A 20,993-nucleotide genomic window follows, 5' to 3' on the forward strand; every position below is an offset into this window, starting at 1 on the left:
GTGGCCTTGAACTCTATATCCAGTCGTTTGCTTTCCTCCATTTCTGCCATTTGTGACCTGTTTCTTTGTCTCCGCATTTTGGCTGCTTCCCTGTGTTGATAGAGTGGCCCTGTGCGCCAGGTGTCCTGTAGGGCCCAGTGGCTCAGCCTCCCCAGTTACCTGGGGTGGACACTCTTGGTGCCTTGGTTGTTGTAGGATCACTGGGAGGAATTGACCTCCAGGCCAATTGGCTGTGAGAATCAGCTGTGTCTAAAGTGGGAGAACTTCTGTGCTGAAGACACCCTTCTGGGGCAAGACTTGCTTCAGTGGGGCTTTGGTGCTCACTGAGTCTGCTCCCTGAGTGTGTCCCTTATGGATCTGAGGAGTTGCAATCTGGATGGTCCCCCTCTGACCACTGGGTACAGTGGATCCTGGATCTAAGGAGGTGCTAATTCAGCCTCTGCCTGAGGCCACACAGCAGGAGCCACGAAGAGGCTCAGCTGTGAAGCAATGCAAGCTGCTGCGGGGCTTTGGGCCTTCTCTTGGAAGTTCCGGGTCTGCCTGGCTCGGCTGCAGTTAGGTACATTCACATGCAAAAGCCTCTGCCGCAGCCTGGGTGGGGCGGGGTCTCAGGGAATCAAAGGGCGGAGCAAGCAGCTATGGCTGATTCTCCGCCCAGCTCTCAGTGACCCGATAATTGCTGCAAGCACCTCTGAGGGAAAGCCGCCCTCAAGTTCGCCTGCTGCCCGACAGTCCAGCTTCTCCCCGTATGAGTCCTGGGTCCCCAGAGACTTCCCAGAACCGGAGTTCAGAGCAGTCGGGAGCTTGTGATTCAAAAAGACAGCCGCGTCCTCGGGTGCCACCCCCTTTCCGCGCGCGCGCGAGCCGCTGTACCTCTGCACTTCACCTCCGCAGCTCCTCTGGCTCTCAGTGTGCTTTTCTTTCCTTCTAGTTGTAGAATTTACACTCAGCCAGCCTTCCTGTTGTTCTGGATGATGTCCGCTCTGCCCTTTGCGGTATTTTTCTTTTTTTCTTTTTTTTTTTTTTTAAAGATTTTTTTATATTTTATTGATTTTTTACAGAGAGGAAGGGAGAGAGATAGAGAGTTAGAAACATCGATGAGAGAGAAACATCGATCAGCTGCCTCCTGCACATCTCCCACTGGGGATATGCCCGCAACCCAGGTACATGCCCTTGACCGGAATCGAACCTGGGACCCTTCAGTCCGCAGGCCGACGCTCTATCCACTGAGCCAAACCGGTTCCGGCGTATTTTTCAATTGTTGTGGGAGGCGGCAATTTCCCGGTGTTTATCTATGCCGCCATCTTAGTTTCTCAGTTTGCTAAGATTTTAAAAAATCAGAAATGGATGTTAGGTTTTGCAAAATGCTTTTACGCATCTATTGAAACAATAATATGTTTTTATTTTTTAGCCTGTTAGAATGGTAAATTACATTGATAGTTTTTTTTTAATAGTGATTTTTTTAAAGTATGTGTTTATTGAATTTTAGAGAGGAAGGGAGAAGGAGAAATAGATGGAAATGAGAGAGTAACATCAACTGGCTGTCTCCTGCACGCCCCCTGCTGGGGATTCAGCCCGAAACAAACTGGTGACCTCCTGGTGCATGGGTTGAGGCTCAACCACTGAACCAACCTGATGGGCACATTGACAGAGATTTACATTTGTGAGATTAAACCCTACTTGGTCAGAGGATTAAAAATGGTGGCAGAGTAAGTCGATGCTGCACAGACATGCTCCCAGGAACAAAGTGGCATTATAACTGAAATACAGGAAAACTTCCTGATTAATCAATGGAAAACTTGCAGGAGAGAACCCTGATACCTGAGGACCAAAAGTAGAGACCGCATAGAGACTGGTAGGAGGGGCGGGGGCGTGAAAGGGCTGGCTGGGTGCCCACAGACAGCAACAGAAGTCCTGGAGAGATAACTCAGCTGTGGGTGGTGCCACTGAGAACTCTGGGATCTAATCCCCAAGCTGGGCCACCCAGCAGAGAGCACCAAAACTGAGGAGAGAACCCATATAACATCTGGCTATGAAAAGCAGCAGGGTGCTGTTTGCCAGAGAGTAAAAGCTGAAAATTCCGGCACTCTCTTAAAGGGTCAATGCACAAAATTCCCTGTGGAGCTACCACCTTGTGCTCTGGTAGAGGGAGGGTGAAGTGGACGAGCTGTGAGACCAGAAGCCAGGACTGGGTACTCAGGGGATAGAACTTAGAAGGCAAACACCCCAACTTTCCTGGGCTGAGTTATTCCCTCATGCAGCGGAGGACATCTTTCCCACATAGACATTTGCCTTGTCTAGGGCCATAGTTGGCAAACTGTGGCTCGCGAGCCACATTCAGTTCTTTGGCCCCTTGAATGTGGCTCTTCCACAAAATACCATATGCGGGCGCACGTACAGTGCGATTCAAACTTCGTGGCCCATGCGCAGAAGTTGGTTTTAGGCCCGGGTGAGTCTATTTTGAAGAAGTACTGTTGATATTTGGCTCTGTTGACTAATGAGTTTACCGATCACTGGCCTAGGGCAGTGGTCGGGAAACTGTGGCTCAGCAAACCGCGGCTCACGAGCCATATGCGGCTCTTTGGCCCCTTGAGTGTGGCTCTTCCACAAAATACTGACTTCTGTGCATGGGCCACGAAGTTTCAATCGCACTGTACGTGCGCGCCCACACGTGGTATTTTGCTGACCGCAGGCCTACGGGGGAAGAGAGTTGAGGCACCCTAATGGGAAACACCTTGCACTGAGACCACTTAAGAGATGAAAAAAAAACAATTCGCCTCCAGGCAGAAGCAACCACCCCACCCTCTTGAAAAAAACTCTCACCACACCTGAGGACAATTGCCCAGGTGCAATTGAAGTCAGAATCCTATCAGTCTATAGCAGTGGTTCTCAACCTTCCTAATGCCGCAACCCTTGAATACAGTTCCTCATGTTGTGGTGACCCCCAACCATAAAATTATTTTTGTTGCTACTTCATAACTGTAATTTTGCTACTGTTATGAATCATAATGTAAATATCTGATATGCAGGATGTATTTTCATTGTTACAAATTGAACATAATTAAAGCATAGTGATTAATCACAAAAACAATATGTAATTATATATGTGTTTTCCAATGGTCTTAGGCAACCCCTGTGAAAGGGTTGTTCGACCCACAGGTTGAGAACTGCTGGTCTATAGGAAGAGGTGGTCTCTGGAGGCTTTGAGTCTTTGCTTGATCTTATTAGTCAGAAACAGCCTTTAACACTGTCCTGCACTAGAGATTGAGAGGTGTAGAGGATCTACCTAATACACAGTCATAACACCAAACAGAAAGTCAAAAGGAGGAGACAAAGAAATAACCCCCAAATAAAAAAATAAAAAATTCTCCAGAAGAAGAGATAAATGAAGCAGAGATAAAAAATTTATCTGAAACAGAATTCAGAGTAATGATGGTAAAGAGGCTCAACAGCATGAAAAATGATATAGTAACTATGAAAAAATAACTGAGGTAAAGAATGACATAACACAAATATAAGAACACATTGGAAGGAATACACAGCAGATTAAGGGAAGCTGAGGATCAAATCAGTGAATTAGAAGACAGAGTTGAAAATATCACTCAATCAGAAAACCCAAAAGAGAAAACAATGAAAAAACAGGAGGACAGCTTAAGGGAGCTGTGGGACAATGTGAAATGTAACAATATTAGAATAGCAGGTGTGCCAGAAGAGACATAAAGGAAGAAAGGGACAGAGAAAGTGTTTGAAGAAATAGGGCAGAAAACTTCCCTAACCTGGTAAAGGAAAAAGTCACACAAGTTCAGGAGGCACAGAGAACCCCAAACAAGAAGAACCCAAACAGGCCCACACCCAGACACATCATAATTAAAATGACCAAAGTTAAAGAGAGAATCTTAAAGGTAGCAAGAGAAAAGAAAACTGTTGCCTACAAAGGAGGTCCCATAAGGCTGACACCTGATTCTCATCAGAAACTCTACAGGCCAGAAGGGAATGGCATGAAGTACTCAAGGTAATGGAAAGCAAGGATCAGAGACCAAGATTACTACATCCAGCAAGGCTATCATTCAAAATAGATGGTCAAATAAAGAGCTTCCCAGACAAAAAAAAAAAAAAAAAAGGCTAAAGGAGTACATCACCACCAAGCCAACATTACAAGAAATGCAAAAGGGATTGCTATAATGAGAAAAAGAAACAGAGAGAGAAGCCTAGCCATACAGAATTAAAATGGCAATAAATAAGTACCTATCAATAATAACCCTAAATGTAAATGAACTAAATGCTCCAATCAAAAGGCGTAGGGTAGCTGAATGGATATAAAAACATGACCTAACTATAGGCTGTCTATAAGACACCCACCTCAAAACAAAAGACGCACACAGGATGAGAGTGAAGGGATGGAAAAAAATTTTCCATGCAAAAGGAAACGAAAAAAAAAAAAAAGCTTGAGTAGCAATACTCATATCCGACAAAATAGACTTTAAAATGAAGGCCATAAGAGACAACAAAGGACACTATGTAATACTAAAGGGATTGATCCAACAAGAGGATATAACCCTGGAAAACATATATGTACCCAATATAGGAGCACCTAAATATATACAAAAACTTCCAGAGGACTTTAATGGAGAGACTGACAACAATACAGTTATAGTAGGGGATTTTAACACCCCTGACTTCACTGGATAGTTCTTCTAGACAAAAACTTAACAAGAAAACAGAGACTGGAAAGGACACACTGGATCAGTTGGCTTTAAGTGACATTTATAGAACATTTCACCCCAACGCAGCAGAATACACATTCCTCTCAAGTGCACATGGATCATTCACAAAGATAGTCCTAACATGGACACAAAACAAATCTCTACAAGTTCAAGAAGATTGAAATCATGTCAAGCATTTTCTCAGATCACAGTGGAATGAAATTAAAAATCAACTACAGTAAAAACACCCAAAAACATTGAAACACATGGAAGCTAAATAGCATGTTATTCAACAATGAATGGGTTACCAATGAGATCAAAAAAGAGAGCCCACCCCCATCCAAGGAACAGCAGCTGTGTGTGAAGCCTCCTTCCACCAGCCAGAGGAGCCACCACAACTGTGAACAGCACCCACAAGAGGAGCTGCTACCAACTGAGGAGCAGCTGCTACCACAACCGCCTGAGGAGCAAACGCAGCCCGAGGAGCCACTGCCACCCAAGGAGCAGCCACTGAACGACTCAACATCTAGATATGGCGGTAAGATCAAACATGAGTAGACAAAGAAACCCCCAAAGGAAAGAAAAGGAGGACTCGCCAGAAAAGCAGCTAAGTGATTCTCAGCTCCCACCCAGCCCACCTCTCAGCTCCCACCCGGCCCACCTCTCAGCTCCCACCCGGCCCACCTCTCAGCTCCCACCCGGCCCACCTCTCAGCTCCCACCCGGCCCACCTCTCAGCTCGCAGGCTCACTCAGCTCGCATGGCCAGTCCCCCCTTCCTCCGTGCCGCCTGGCTGCTGTGGCTTCCATGACCCGGGCACAGCACTGGCCCTGCCTCGCCTGAGCTCAATCCCTGTTGGCGCTGATGCCGTTGCCCCATTTTGCTTCCATTAAAAAATGTCTGTGTATTTCCAGAAGAAAAAAAACACACACAACATAAAGGGGAGGGAATAAAAGTGAAGTTATTGTATAAAATCAAAGTTGTAGTCAGTGTAAAATGGACTTTTATATCTAGATGAAGTTTTATATAAGCTCCAGTAACCACACAGCAAAAAACCTACAACAGATTCACAAGAGAGGAGAAGGAAGATGCAAGGAAGAAAGAATTCTACCCAGAGTCTCAGAGGGTGGTGGCCCTTCTGATACCTTGATATAGGACTGTGATACAATAAATTTCTGTTCTCTTAAAAAAAACAACAAAAAAACAAAAACCCACCTATGTATAAAAATAAAAAATAAAATAAAATAAAATAAAATAAATAAAAAACTTCCTGGTAACAAATGAAAATGAACACACAACAACCCCAAATGTGTGGGACACAGAAAAGCAGTCCTGAGAAGGAAGTTCATAGCACTACAGGCATATCTCAAGAAACAAGAAAAATCAGCAATAAACTGTTAACCCTACAACTTAAAGAACTAGAAAGAGAACAAGAAAAGCCCAGAGTGAGTAGAAGGAAGGAAATAATAAAGGTTGGAGCAGAAATAAATAACAAAAAGACAATACAATACAAAAAAATCCAAATTGATAAATCATTAGCTATACTCATCAAGAAACAAAGAGAGTGGGCCCAAATAAATAAAATCAGAAATGAAAGTGGAGAAGTAACCACTGACACCACAGAAATATAAAGGATTGTAAGAAAATAGCATGAACAACTATATGCCAACAACCTGGACAATGTGGATGAAATAGACAAATTCCTAGAAAAATACAATTTCCCAAAACTGAATCAGGAAGTATAAAAAAACTTGAATAGACCAATAACAACTGATGAACTGCCGGGGTCCAACCCCAGCGGGTCCAGGGGTCCCCAAAGGTGTGGACGGAGTCGGCGAAGAAGGAATGACACGGAGACAGCGTTCAGTTGATCAGCAGCCTAGCCAGGATCTCTAGCCAGGATCTCCAGCCAAGTTCTGGTCTGGATCTCCAGCGAAGTTCTGCTTAGGATATCCAGCTAGGTTCTGTAGCCATGTTCTCTTGCTAGGTTCTCCAGGTTCTCCAGCCAGGTTCTGTAGCCATGTTCCCTCGCTAGGTTCTCCAGCCAGGTTCTGTGTCCATGTTCTCCAGCCAGGTTCAGTTACCAGGTTCTAGTCAGGTTCTCTTGCCAATTTCTGTAGTCAGGTTCAGTCCAGGATCTTTTGCCATGTTCTCTCGCTAGGTTCTGTCTTTAGGTTCTGAGGCCAGTTTCTGTCCAGGATCTTTTGCCATGTTCTCTCCAGCGAAGTTCTTCTGTCTCTAGAGAACGTTCTGTGTAGGTTCTGTGCCTAGGTTCTGTCTTCTTGGTTCCGTATTCTTAGTTCTGTATCTTACTGTCTTATTATATCTGTATTTATACCAGTTGATTCAATCCTATCAATCTCTATTACAAAGGTTAGGGCGTTTCTTATCTCCATTCCAGGGAGTAAAGATTATGTAGCTTAAGCATGATTGTTCGTAGTTAAAGTGATTAATTACCCACCTGGCACTAGTTAAGAGGTTTTATTCCCTCCCTAACTTCAGGGGAAAATCCCTACCTGGGGAAACAACCTTTCTCAGAGACCTTGGTTAAAACACATAGTGTCAAGAAGGTGAGCAAACATATTAAGAACAGTATGCCATATATGCCAGGTCCCTTGAAACAGCAAGCATGGACCGGCTCCCGGCAATGAACTAGAAGTAGTAATTTAATAAAAACCTCCCACCAAACAAAAGTCCAGGTCTGGCCAGCACCGGTTTGGCTCAGTGGATAGAGCGTCAGCCTGCGGACTGAAAGGTCCCAGGTTCAATTCCAGTCAAGGGCATGTATCTTGGTTGCGGGCATATCCCCAGTGGGACATGTGCAGAAGGCAGCTGATTGATGTTTCTCTCTCATCGATGTTTCTAACTCTCTAGCCCTCTCCCTCCTCTCTGTACAAAATCAAAAAAATATATTTAAAAAAAAAAAGTCCAGGTCTGGACAGCTTCAAAGAAGATCTAACACCTATACTCCTCAAACTATTTTAGAAAATCGAAGAGGAAGAAACACTTCCAAACTCTTTTTATGAGGCCAGCATTATCCTAATTCCAAAACCAGATAAAGATATTACAAAGAAAAAGAATTACAGGCCGATATCATTGAACATAGATGCTAAAATCCTCAACAAAATATTAGCAAATCGCATCCAGCAATATATTAAAAAGATCGTATACCATGATTAAGTGGGATTTATTTCAGGGATGCAAAGCTGGTACAATATTCACAAATCAATAAACATGATACAGCACATAAACAAGTCCTTTATCCATTTTGAGTTTATTTTTGTGTATGGTGTAATTTGGTGGTCTAATTTCATTTTTTTGCATGCATCTGTCCAATTTTCCCAACACCATTATAAAAAATAATGCAAGAATAAAAAAAACCCCTACTTGGTCATAATATATTATCCTTTTAAAAATATTGTTAGAGTCTTGGCCTGTATGGCTCAGTTGGTTGGGTGTTGTCCCATGCACCAAAAGGTTATGAGTTTCATTCCCTGTCAGGGCATATACCTGGGTTGGGGGCTCGATCCCTGATAGGGGGCATGAAAGAGGCACCCAATCAATGTTCTGCTTTCATGTCAATGTTTTTTTTTCTCTCTCTCCCTTCTCTCTCTCTCTAAAAATCTATTTTAAAATATTTAAAAAAGGACATTGTTGGATTTGAATGACTAAAATTTTGTGAAGAACTTTGCATCTATATTCATGATGTATATTGGTCTTTAATTTTCTTCTTTTGTAATGTGTTTGATTTTGGTATGAGAGTAATCCTAGTCTACGGCCACACCACCCTGAACGCGCCCGATCTCGTCTGATCTCGGAAGCTAAGCAGGGTCGGGCCTGGTTAGTACTTGGATGGGAGAGTAATCCTAGCTTCACAGGATGAATTGGCATATATCCCCCCCCCCCCCCCGCCTTCTTTTTTCCAATTTTCTGGAAGAGTTTGTGTGGAAATGGTATTATTTCTTCTTTAAATCTTTGGTAGAATTTACCATGAAGCCATTTAGGCCTGGAATTTTCTTTGTGGTAAGGATTTTAACCATAAACTCAATTTATTTCATAGATTTAGAAATATTGTTATACTAGTGACCCGGTGCACAGATTTGTGCACATTGAAAGGAAATTAATTAGAAGGTGGCCAGTGGGGAGGGACTGGGCAAGATGGGCTGGACATGCCCTGGAACCAACCTCCCATAGTCCCTCCCCGGCATCTGCGGAGTGAGCGGGGTCCCTCTGGCAGGTGGGGTCCCTCAGCTGAAACCAACCAGCTCTCTGACATCCCCTGAAGGGTCCCGGAGTGCGAGAGGGCACTCTGCAAAGTTGCTGTTGTACAGAGTATAGAATGTAAATGCAAGTGTGCAGTAAACCAGATTTGGGGCTGACAGTTCCCCAGCAACAACATATCCACAGCCGAAGGTGGAATCGCATGGCCCTGCGAGGAATCGGGCTCCCTCCTCTCTGGTTTTGGGGTGTGTCACCTGAGAAACATCACTGCCATGTCACTGCAGCTTGACAGTTCCTGTGTTGAGTGTCTTCCCCTTGGTGGTCAGTGTGCATCATAGCGACCAGTCAGATGTGCAGGGGACACTTAGCATATTCGCCTTTTATATATATATAGAGGATTGGCACATGAATTCATGCATGGGGGCCCATCAAGCTGGGCCAGCGGGGGGGAGGGGCCACGGGAAATTGGCTGGCCGGCCCCACCCCCAATTGGGGTGTTGAGGGCTGATGTGGGGGTTGGCTGGGGGGAGGGGCTGTGGGTGGTTGGCCAGCTGGCCCCACCCCCAATCAGGGTGTTGGGGGCTGATAGGGGTGGGGCCAGCCAGGGGGAGGGGCCGTGGGTTGTTGATTGGGGTGTTGGGGGCCAATGGGGGGGGGCCGGCTCAGAGGAGGGGCCGTGGGTGGTTGGCCAGCCAGTCCTGCCCCCCATCGGGGTATTGGTGGCCAATTGGGGGCTGGGCCGGCCGGGGTTGGGGGCCTATCAGGGCCTGAATCAGGTTGGTTGGCTGCTGCAGTGCACATCATAGCCATTGGTCATTTTGGTCGTCTTGGTCATTCCACCGTTCGGGTCGCTGAATATATATATATATAAGCTTTTTTGAGTAAACTTTGGTAGTTTTTGAGTTCCAAGGAATTTATCTAATTTCATGTAAATTGCTGAGCTATTGGCATAAAGTTTTTTTAAAGTTGTTTTTCATATTTCCTTTTATTCTTTTAATATCTGTAGAATCTCTAGTGATTTTCTCTCATTACTAAGTTGGTAATTTATATCTTCCCTCTTTTTTTCTAATCAGTCTGGCTACAGGTTTGTCAAATTTTTAAAAACGTTTTTAGGAACCAGCTTTTGTTTTCATTTATTTTTCTCTATTGTTTTTTATTTAATTTGTTTTGATCTTTATTATTTCCTCTTTTCCTCAACTTCATTATTTTCTCTTATCTGCTTACCTGAGTTTCATTTGCTCTTTTTCCCTAGCTCTTTAAGGTGATTTGAGAACTTTCTCCTCTTTCAACATAGGAACTTAGCACTAGAAGTTTCCAAGTACTACTTATTGCTATCCATAAATTTTATTCAATTCAAAATATTTATAATTTATCTTTTGATTTCTTCTTTGACTTGTGGCTTATTTAGAAGTATGTTATTTAGTTTCCAAATATTTGGGTAATTTTTATAGATCTTTCTGTTATTTTTAATTTAATTACATTGTGGTCAAAGGATATATCTTGTGTGACTTAAGTCCTTTAAAATTTATTGGGACTTATTTTATGGTCCATTATATTGTTAATCATGGCAACTATTTTCTGTGCACCTAGAAAGAATGTGTATTCTTTGGTTTTGTGAAATAAGTACAGGAAACTGCAAGATTGGGACAATGAATTCTGAAAAATAAGACCCTTTATGGCCAAGGCTAAAAAATAGACTTAATAAAATATTAATCTTCAAAAGCTGTCAATGTTTGGTAAAAGCAGGATTTAGATGACAAATAAATCATGAATTAGAACTACTTATGGGGCTTTCAATTTTTTACAGGCCTCAAGTAAAGAATTTGTACAGTGTTAAAAACAGGAGTGTTCAGTTACTCGAGGTCAATTACTTCAACAAGCTGCCCCTTCCACAAAATACCGACTTCTGCGCATGGGCCACGAAGTTTCGATCGCACTGCACGTGGTGTTTTGTGAAAGAGCCACACTGAAGGGGCCAAAGAGCTGCATGTGGCTCGCGAGCTGCAGTTTGCCGACCAGGGCCCTATCTGATTTGGCTCAGTGGATAAAGCGTTGGCCTATGGACTGAAGGGTTCTGGGTTCAATTCTAGTCAAGGGCATATGCCTAGGTTGCAGGCTCAGTCCCCAGTGTGGAGCATGCAGGAGGCAGCTGATCAATGATTCTCTCTCATCATTGATGTTTCTCTTTCTCACCCTCTCCCTTCCTCTCTGAAATCAATAAAAATGTATATTTAAAAATTGTAAAGATTGTTATATACTCTTGATGAACAGACCTCTTTCTTATTAATCCTAGTAATAATCTTTGCCTTAAAATATATTTTATTTGATATTAAAAGAGCCATTTCAACTTTATTTTGTTAGCGCTAGTATCTTTTTTTCATTATTTTACCTTTAACTTATTTGTGTTTTTATATGTAAAGTCAGCTTCTTGGAGGAAGTTTGTAGCTGGGTCTTGCTTTTCTACCCAATCTGACAATTTCTGCCTTTTATTATTGATGTTTAGACCATTTACATTTAATGTGATTATTTATATAACTGAATTTAAATCAATCATTTTGTTCATTTGCTATTTATTCCATGTGTTCTTTGTTTCCCTTTTCTGCTTTCTTTTGGATTAACTGAATAATTTTATTATTTTATCTCCTTCATTGGTTTATTATAATTATTTATTAAGTTATTTTATTAGTGGCTTTAGAGTTTGAAGTATACAACTTTAGCTTATCACAATCTACCTTGAAGTGACATTATATCACTTCACATCCTATATAATAAAAGGCTAATATGCAAATCAACCAAATGACGGAATGACCGGTTGCTATGACGCACACTGACCACTAGAGGGCAGACGCTCAACACAGGAGCTGCCACCTGGTGATCAGTGCGCTCCCACAGGGGGAGCGCCGCTCAGCCACAAGTTGAGCTGGTGAGCGCAGCAGTGGTGGCGGGAGCATCTCCCGCCTCCGTGGCAGCGCTAAGCATGTCCAACTGCAGCTTAGGCCCGCTCCCCGTGGGCCTAAGCTGTCAATCAGACAACCCCCAAGGGCTCCTGAACTGATAAAGGGTGCAGGCCGGGCTGAAAGATCCCCCCACCCCCAGTGCACGAATGTCATGGACTGGGCCTCTAGTATAGTATAAGAACCTTAATACAGTATACTTCCCTTTCTCCTTTGTGGACTTAGTATTGAGTCATACATTTTACTTCTGTAGAAGCACAATTATTTTTGTTTTAAAAGGTTGAACTGTTTATTTTACTACAACCACAAATGGGGGTAAAAGTTGAACTATCTTTTAAAAATATTTAAAAATAAGAAAATAAATATTTTCTATTTACCCCCTGTAGTTGCCATATTTGGTACTCTTTTTTCCTAATGTATATATAAGCTTTCCATTTGGTATTATTTTTCTTCTGCCTGAAAAACTTCCATTAATATTTCTTATATATTGTAGAATTATACACCTGAAACCTATATCATTTTATTTACCATCATCCGAATAAATTCAATAATTTTTTTAAAAGTGAAAAACGATTTCTTGTGGTGCAGCTCTGTTGGTGATTAAGTCCTTCAATTTTTTAAAATTGAAGTCTTTATTTCACTTTAATTTTTTGAAAAATATTTTTTTCTGGGTATGGAATTCTAAGCTGTCAAGATTCCTCCCCCCACCCCATTATAAATGTTCTTCCACTGTCTTCTGATTTTCATTATATTAAGAAATCTGATATTGTTCTTATCTTTGTTCTTTTGTATACATTGTGCCTTTTCCCTGTGACTGCTGTTAAATTTTTCTTTTTATCATGGGTTTTAAAAAATTTGATTATGCTGTTCCTTGGTATAGTTTTCTTCATGTTTCCAATTGTAAGGCTCAATTGTTTTCTATTTCTCGGGGATCATTGGCTTTCATAACCTGGTGTCCATTGAAACCACTGTTTCATATTTTTTTACAATATATTTTATTGATTTTTTACAGAGAGGAAGGGAGAGGGATAGAGATTAGAAACATCGATGAGAGAGAAACATTGATCAGCTGCCTCCTGCACACCCCCTACTGAGGATGTGCCCGCAACCAAGGTACATGCCCTTGACCAGAATCAAACCTGGGACCTTTCAGTCCGCAGGCCGACGCTCTATCCACTGAGCCAAACCCGTTACAGCATTGTTTCATATATTTTTTCCCAATTCTTAGTTGTTTCAGGTGAAAGGTTAAATCCGGTCCCAGTTATTCATGTTGGTTGATTGTATTCATTCTGTTTGAAATAACAAAATTATACTCCTGTGAGAGTCGTCTATACTATACTAAACTCTTAACACTAGCATAGTTGATGAATTGATAGTATTATACCTCTTAGGGGAAGTTATCAAGTATCAAAAGTTTGCCTTTGGAATTAAAGTCCGTCAATTTGTGTTTAAATTCTCTATCATTAACTTGCTATGTTACCATAGGTAGGAAATTTTAGCTCCTTGAACCTGTTTACTAAGTTGTGATTATTGAAGTAAATAATAAAAAATCTCTATCCATAGTAAAACTCAATATATGGTAGCTGTTATTATCAAAGACACTTGTTTTACTAGTACTATCAGTTTCTGCATAAGTATTCAAATTTATTAAACTATAAACTAAGTATGGACATTGCTCCTTAATTGCAAAGCTGTCGCTTGTCCTAAAATTAAATTTTGTGACTTTATTGGATAGCACTATCTTGCAGACAATTTATGATGAAGTTTTTTAATAGGACTGCTTGATTAAACCAAATTTACATTCATAATGACCCAAGAAAATTCACTAGCTAATTAACTGTATAGTGGAGCCTTGACTTACGAGCTTAATTCGTTCCGTGATGGAGCTCGTAACTCAAATTACTCGTATGTCAAATCTTAAAGTGAACGAGTGAGACACGTGATGCTGGGCTGATGTTGTGGCGTTCACTGTGACGTTCGCTGCACCAACTAGCGGTGGGGTATCTGAAGCTGGCTCGTAACCCGAATTTTAGCTCGCAACTCAAAGCAAAAAATTGGCTGAGAGAAGGCTCATATCTCGAAAAACTCGTTAGTTGGGATACTCGTAAACCAAGGCCCGACTGTAAATTATGTACATAATATACAAATAGAGTGTTTCAGCCAATCTGGTCAGTCAACATATGAGACACATGTTCTAAAAAATAGTTGTAGATCTAGTTACTAAATAAATAATTAAAAATCAATGGTATTTGTATATACTAACAATGACTTAAAAACTCTAATGGTAAAATAAAAATACCTCATTCACAGTTGAAAAAATTTTAAAAATATAATAAATAGGAATACATTTAGGCAATTATATATAAGGATGTATACTAAAAGGCTATAAACTCTACTGAGAGACATAAAAACAACCTGTATACATGGAAAAACGGCTATTTTCCTTGATTGTAAGAATTATTATGATTTTAAATTTCCCCATATTAATATATAAATTTAACATAATCTCCATCTAAATTCCCATTTATTTATTTATTTATTTTTTTTGTAAATGCCTCTCAGGTTCATTTGAGAAAAGCTGTAGAATAACCAAGAAAATACAAAAAAGAAGAGGTTGAATACACTCTATGAGATATAAGCTATAGTGATTTTAATTGTGTGGTACTGGAATGGGAATAGGTCAATAGAACCAAGTAAAGTCAATAACATAACAAAGATGAGTATATTTCACAAAGCCTAGTGGAAAGGCTGCAGGAAGTATAAAAATGAAAAAGATGAGTATCCAATCTTGAATGAAGGTTGAGATAAGAATACAACTTTTAATATAAAATAAAAAGAATTAAGTGGCATAAGGGATATTTAACTAAGGAACTATATAAATTCAAAGGCAGGAGAAAAAGTCTTGGTTAGGTCTGTCAAGCTTTGAATGCTGGGCCTTGTTTCATCTCACTGATTGTCAGTCCTTCCTGGTTGTGCAACTTCAACTGGATTTAGGCAATTCTGGGAGCCACAGGGGCTACTCTACCACACCTATAAGTCATTTCACTAGAGTTGCCAGAGGTCCTGGGGGGACAATCCCAGGAGCCCTCTTTTGTTGTCTTGCTTGATTTTCTCAAGCAAGTCCATTCTGCTAGGTCCCTGAATTTGGACAGCCTCTTTCTTTTTCACTCCAGTCCCTATGGGGTTATTTAAGAAAATGTATTCATGTTCCATTCACTGATTTATTACTATGTTATGACGATCATTATTAAGAACCCCTTGGATGTCTATAAGCCTTTAAAGCCATTCAGACAATAAGCCTACTTAAGCCAATCTGCTGAAATATGAGTATCTCTTTCTCCTTCACTGCCAGTGGAGCAGAATGGTCTTAATTGCAAAGAACAGCCTGGCAGTCCTGAGGCTGGGTGTGGTGAAGTCACATGGATGCGACTGAGAAGGCATATGCTGCCTGAGGCGGTCTGTCAAGCTTATCTTTCCCTAAATGTTTCTGAAAGGGTTTCCTGAACACCTTTTGCATTAGCATCACCTTAAGAGCTTGTTAAACATTCCTGGGTCCCTCTTCAGATTTGCAAGTCAGGATCTCAGGCTCCAGGTTTTTAAAATATATATATATATATTTAAATATATTTTTATTGATATCAGAGAGGAAGGGAGAGGGAGGGAGAGATAGAAACATCAATGGTGAGAGAGAATCATTAATTGACTGCCTCCTGCATGCCCCCTACTGGGGATCAAGCCTTCAACCCAGGCATGTGCCCTTGACCAGAATCAAACCAGGGACCCTTCAGTCCACAGGCCGACACTATCCACTAAACCAAACTAGTTAGGGCTAAAAGATATATATTTTTAAATTTAACTTTATTGTTAAAAATATTACAGATATCACCTTTTCCCCCCTCACTGACCCCTCTAGCCCGCCCCCACTACCCTCCCAGGCCTTCACCACACTATTGTCTGTGTCCATGGGTTATGCATATATGCATATAAATTCTCCGGTTAATCTCTTCCCACCCATTCACCTACCCCAGCTTCCCTCTGAGATTCGACAAACAAGCTTCTCTGCATGTTCAACCTCCTAAAATGCCCCCTGCTCTATCTCTAGTTTTTGAGTTGCTCAATCTGATAAATACTGTCCTCTAAACCAGCAATTTTCAGCCTTTTTCATCTCATGGCACACACATATAAACTAGTTACTAATATTTTGTGGCACACCAACATATATATATATATATATTTTGCTGAACTGACAAAAAACAGGTATAATTTTGATTCATTCATACTGGGCAGCTATTGTGTTAGTTGTCATTTTTTTATTTGACAATCTAAGGGAAAAGAGGTTAGTGTCCCTGACTAAATAGTCAGGTATTGCATATTTAAAAAATTCTTGCAGCATACTGGTTGAAAATCATTGCTCTAAACAATGATTCTCAGAGCTCTTAGCAGTTTTAAAAAGATATTTCATGCCCACCAGTGTGGCTCAGTGGTTGAGTATAGACCTATGAACCAGAAGGTCATAGTTCTATTCTAGGTCGGGGAACATGCCTGGGTTGTGGGCTCAATCCCCAGTGTGGGGTATGCAGGAGGCAGCTGATCAATGATTCTCTTTCATCATTGTTTCTGTCTCTCTTCCCTCTTCTCCTCCCTGAAGACAATAAAAATATATTAAAAAATATATATTTCACAAGTGTTGAGCCCTAAACCTCGCTGGAAGACACCTAAGGCCTGGGCTACTTATTAGCTGCAGATCACAGCAGTAATAGCTTCATCCTCAGTCTGCAGCTTTTTTTCATTTCCCTTCCTCTCTGTAGTCTACCATTCCCAACCTAACTTCTTTTATGCTTTGTAAGCTGTAACTAAGCATTTCCTAAGGCAAAAATTGATATCCTGGAAGTTAAGATTCTCTATATCCACAAGCCCTGTCCTTTCTTTTAATTGCTTTTGCCATACCCTAGAAACCCTTATCACCATAATTAGGCTCGCATACAGGCTAGTGTTAGTCTGTATAACAGTCTTCCCTCTCTCATATCTTTCCCCCTATTTTTTCCTCCCACCTGCTCAGAAGCTTAAAAGGACTCTTTATATAACTATATCAAGTCTAAACTTTTCTGTTTGCTTTCCAGGCCCTTTGTAATCTATCCCATTTTTATTATCAGACTTTATTTCCCATTATTCCATATATGCTTTCCATTCACTGACCACAAATATGTCTTGTTAATTTCAACCCATGGGCCAGATTCATCTCGGTGTCCTAGAGTGGTATAAGGAATCAGGGTAGGTTTCCAACAAATATGAACCAATTGACTCAATAGTTGGCATTTGTTTCTTTTTCAATGCCCTGATTTATTACTATGTTATGACGATCATTATTAAGAACCCCTTGGATGTCTCTAAGCCTTTAAATCCTTCAAATCTCATGGGCCAGATTCATCTCGGTGTCCTAGAGTGGTATAAGGAATCAGGGTAGGTTTCCAACAAATATGAACCAATTGACTCAATAGTTGGCATTTGTTTCTTTTTCAATGCCCTGATTTATTACTATGTTATGACGATCATTATTAAGAACCCCTTGGATGTCTCTAAGCCTTTAAATCCTTCAAATCTCATATTCTGCGTGAAGACTTGCCCAGTTTTTCCAACTCTTGTGACCTACTAGTTGGGGGGTTGGGTGGGGGACCAAAGAAAAGAAGGAAGGAAGGGAGAGAGGGGAGGGAAGGTAGGAGAAAGTAAGGGTGGGAATAAAGAAGGAAGGCAGGATAGATAAAAGGAATAGGTAAATTCCTCACAAGAGAATGGGCTTTAGAAGTTGCAAAGCAAAGGGAAAAGAAGGAAAGGTTTGTGGTCTGATAGTTCCCACTGTGAAGGTGTTCAGGGAATAGCACAGTCATAGAATATTCATTGGCTTTCTATGGTGCCACATAAACCTGTACCATTCTGTTCAAAACACATTTAATGTCAGTGTCCCTTGCTAAGTGTTTCAGATGCATTCATTGTGCCAATCCCATGGTAGTTCAGGAGTCATTTCTTCCTGCTTCTTTGATGCCCCATATTGAGCTACATGCCCTTCTCCATGCTCCCATGACACCCATATGCTTACTTTTAACTCACTATCTTATAATGAAAGTGACTGTTTGTAAGTTTGACTCATCCTTAGACTGTGAGTTTCATGAAAGAAGGTTCAGCCTCCTTTGTCTCTATTCTCTGTACATTTTTTTTTAATCCTCACCTGAGGATATTTTTCCATTGATATTTAGAAGGAGTGAAAGAGAAAGGAAAAAATAGAGAGAAATATTGATGTGAAAGAAACACATCGATTGGTTGCCTCCTGCACGAGTCCCAACCAGTGCCTGGGCTGGTGAGGAGCCTGCAATTGAGGTACATGCCCTTGATCGGAATTGAACCTGGGACTCTTCAGTCTGCAGACTGATGCTCTATCCACTGAGCCAAACCAGCGAGGGCTTCTCTTTACCTTTTATGGGTATGTAGATTCTGTAGATACTACACAAATGGCCTCTGAAATAACTAGACTGTGAACTTTGGAGGGTGAAGACCACGTTTTATACTTCTTGTCCTTGTATTCTGAATAATCAGCTCAGTGTTTAGGTGTTCAGAAAAAGTTTATTAGTGTGAACATTTCTGTGCTCTGTTATTCTCAACACTCACACATCACCTTACCCTTGGTCATCAAACCCTAGTAACTGAGCATTTAGTAAGTGCTCAGCAGACTCTTATTCACTGAGATTAATGCTGTTGGCCACTGAGAGAAACAATAAACAAATTTATTAATTATACTTCTGTTTAGAAACTCTACTGCAGAGTCTATTTGTTTAAATAAGAACTGCCTCTCTTTCAGACTTTCAGAGAATAGAATTTGGAACCAGGCAGAATTAGATTTGATTCTTGGCTCTGCAAATGCACTAGCCATTTGAGCCTGGGTAGGGCTTTAAATTAAAAATGAAGATAACAGCCCAGCTGGCGTGGCTCAGTGGTTGAGTGTCGACCTATGACCCAGAAGGTCACAGGTTCTATTCCTGATCAGGGCACATGTGGGTTATGGGCTCGATCCCCAGTGTGGGGTGTGCAGAGGCAGCCAATCAATGATTCTCTCTCATCATTGATGTTTCTATCTCTCTCTCCCTCTCCCTTCCTCTCTGAAATCAATAAAAAATATTTTTTAAAAAATGAAGATAACAGTACCTATTCTGTAAGATTATTATAAGAATTAAATATAAATATATGTACAGAGTGAAGAAAAGTCGGTTTACAGAAGATGACAAATAATACAAACACATAATACAGTAATTAACCTACACTAATAAAAGATGAAGATGCTAATTGACCGTACCTTCGCTACACCCAAGCCACACCCACCAGCCAATCAGAGTGACTATATGCAAATTAACCCAACTAAGATGGCGGCCGGCAGCCATGGAGATGCAGCAAGCAGGAGGCTTGGTTGCCCCGGCGATGGAGGAAGCCAAGCTTCCTGCCAGCCCTGAGCTGGCTGAGGCCTCCAATAAAGGCAACAAAGTTTCAATTATAGAAGACAAATAAATCCCAGATACCTGCTCCCAGCTAGCCTCCACTGAGAGCTTGGGTGGCTGGGGGCTGTGGCCAGCCTGAAAACAGCCATCAAACCCTCAGCCAGGATGGCCACACCCTCATGGGGTTTGGGTCCCTGCTGGGGGGCTTGGCCAGCCTGCAAACAGCCATCAGCTCCTCACCCAGGCTCTCCAGGCACCCCAGCGGGGACCCTTACCCTGAAGGGGCTGTGGCCAGCCTGCAAACAGCCATCAGCCCCTCACCCAGGCTGGCAAGGCAACCCAGCAGGAGCCCCCAACCTGAAGGGACTGTGGCCAGCCTGCAAACAGCCATCAGCCCCTCACCCAGGATGGCCACACCCTCATGGGGTAAGGGTCCCCACTGGGGGCCTTGGCCAGCCTACAAACAGCCATCAGCCCCTCACCTAGGATGGTCACACCCTCATGGGGTGAGGGTCCCCACTGGGAGCCTTGGCCAGCCTGCAAACAGCCATCAGCCCCTCACCCAGGCTGGCCAGGCACCCCAGTGTGACCCCCGCCCTGATCCAGGACACCCTTCAGGGCAAACCAGCAGGCCCCCACCCATGCACCAGGCCTCTATCCTATATAATAAAAGGGTAATATGCAAATTGACCCTAACAGCAGAGCGACTGGGAATCACTGGTCACTATGATACACACTGACCAGCAGGAGACAGACGCTCAATGCAAGAGCTGTCCCCTGGTGGTCAGTGTGCTCCCACAGTGGGAGCTATGCTCAGCCACAAGCCAGGCTGATAGCTGCCAGTACAGCGGTGGTGGTGGGAGCCACTCCTGCCTCCTCAGCAGCGCTAAGGATGTCCGACTGCAGCTAGGCCTGCTCCCCGCTGGCAAGTGGACATCCCCCGAGGGGTCCCAGACTGCGAGAGGGCACAGGCCGGGCTGAGGGACCCTCCCAAGTGCACAAATTTTTGTGCACCGGGTCTCTAGTAAATAAATAATACAAGAATAAATTCTGTGTTTTGCATACTCACAACTATAAACCTACTTTTGACCACCCCTGTATATACTTGGCACATAATAGGCATTAACCAAAGTTAGCTCTTGCTTTTTGATCCTGTCCTTCCTCAAGAAGTCCTACCTTTCCACATAGTATCCAGTGAATTCCATGATATTATCTAGTTTAGCCTAAGGTTAGGTTTCACACTATTTGAGTGTGCAATATGGATGTGTTTAGGAGTGTGTATGGATGTCTATATGGTTACTTATGTGCACACATCTGTGTACAAGAGCCACAGGTTTCTAGTTTTCCTTACATTTTATCTGAGAAACTTCAGAGACTTAAGTTAAAATTGCCAATTAGGTCACATTCTCCTCTTGCTGCTTTCACCTCCACCAACCTGATTTTACCTGTTAAATGGCAGCACAGCAAGAAGTCCCTGGTGTTAAGCTAGGGTGAGCAGATTCCACTATGAACATCTAAAAGCAAATAGGAGGAGTGCTCTCCAGTATTATCCAGCAAAAACCCCACATGCTGCTACAGCACAATAATGGAAAAACGATGAGTGGGTAATGCCGCTTTGCCTCAGTGGAGCTGGGT

The 20,993-nt window shown here is 42.0% G+C and overlaps 1 protein-coding gene across 14 annotated transcripts in view; it reads right to left on the reverse strand.

The window, feature by feature from the left end:
* The window catches only part of LOC118663450 (agouti signaling protein), a 104,433-nt gene that overhangs the window by 41,365 nt on the left and 42,075 nt on the right, over positions 1–20,993 (reverse strand). Inside the window, exon 6 of one of the 14 annotated variants that reach the window (XR_004970051.1) lies at positions 13,044–13,166. The exons of 11 other annotated variants lie outside the window; for them this stretch is intronic. The gene's annotated coding sequence lies outside the window, so the exon portion shown is untranslated. Of the gene's footprint in view, positions 1–13,043; positions 13,167–20,993 lie in introns of those variants that run through there. 2 more of the 14 variants (XR_004970049.1, XR_004970052.1) reach the window with 2 other exon arrangements.

Source organism: Myotis myotis, unplaced genomic scaffold (genome assembly GCF_014108235.1).
Source record: "Myotis myotis isolate mMyoMyo1 unplaced genomic scaffold, mMyoMyo1.p scaffold_m19_p_9, whole genome shotgun sequence".
NCBI classification, from domain to species: domain Eukaryota; kingdom Metazoa; phylum Chordata; class Mammalia; order Chiroptera; family Vespertilionidae; genus Myotis; species Myotis myotis.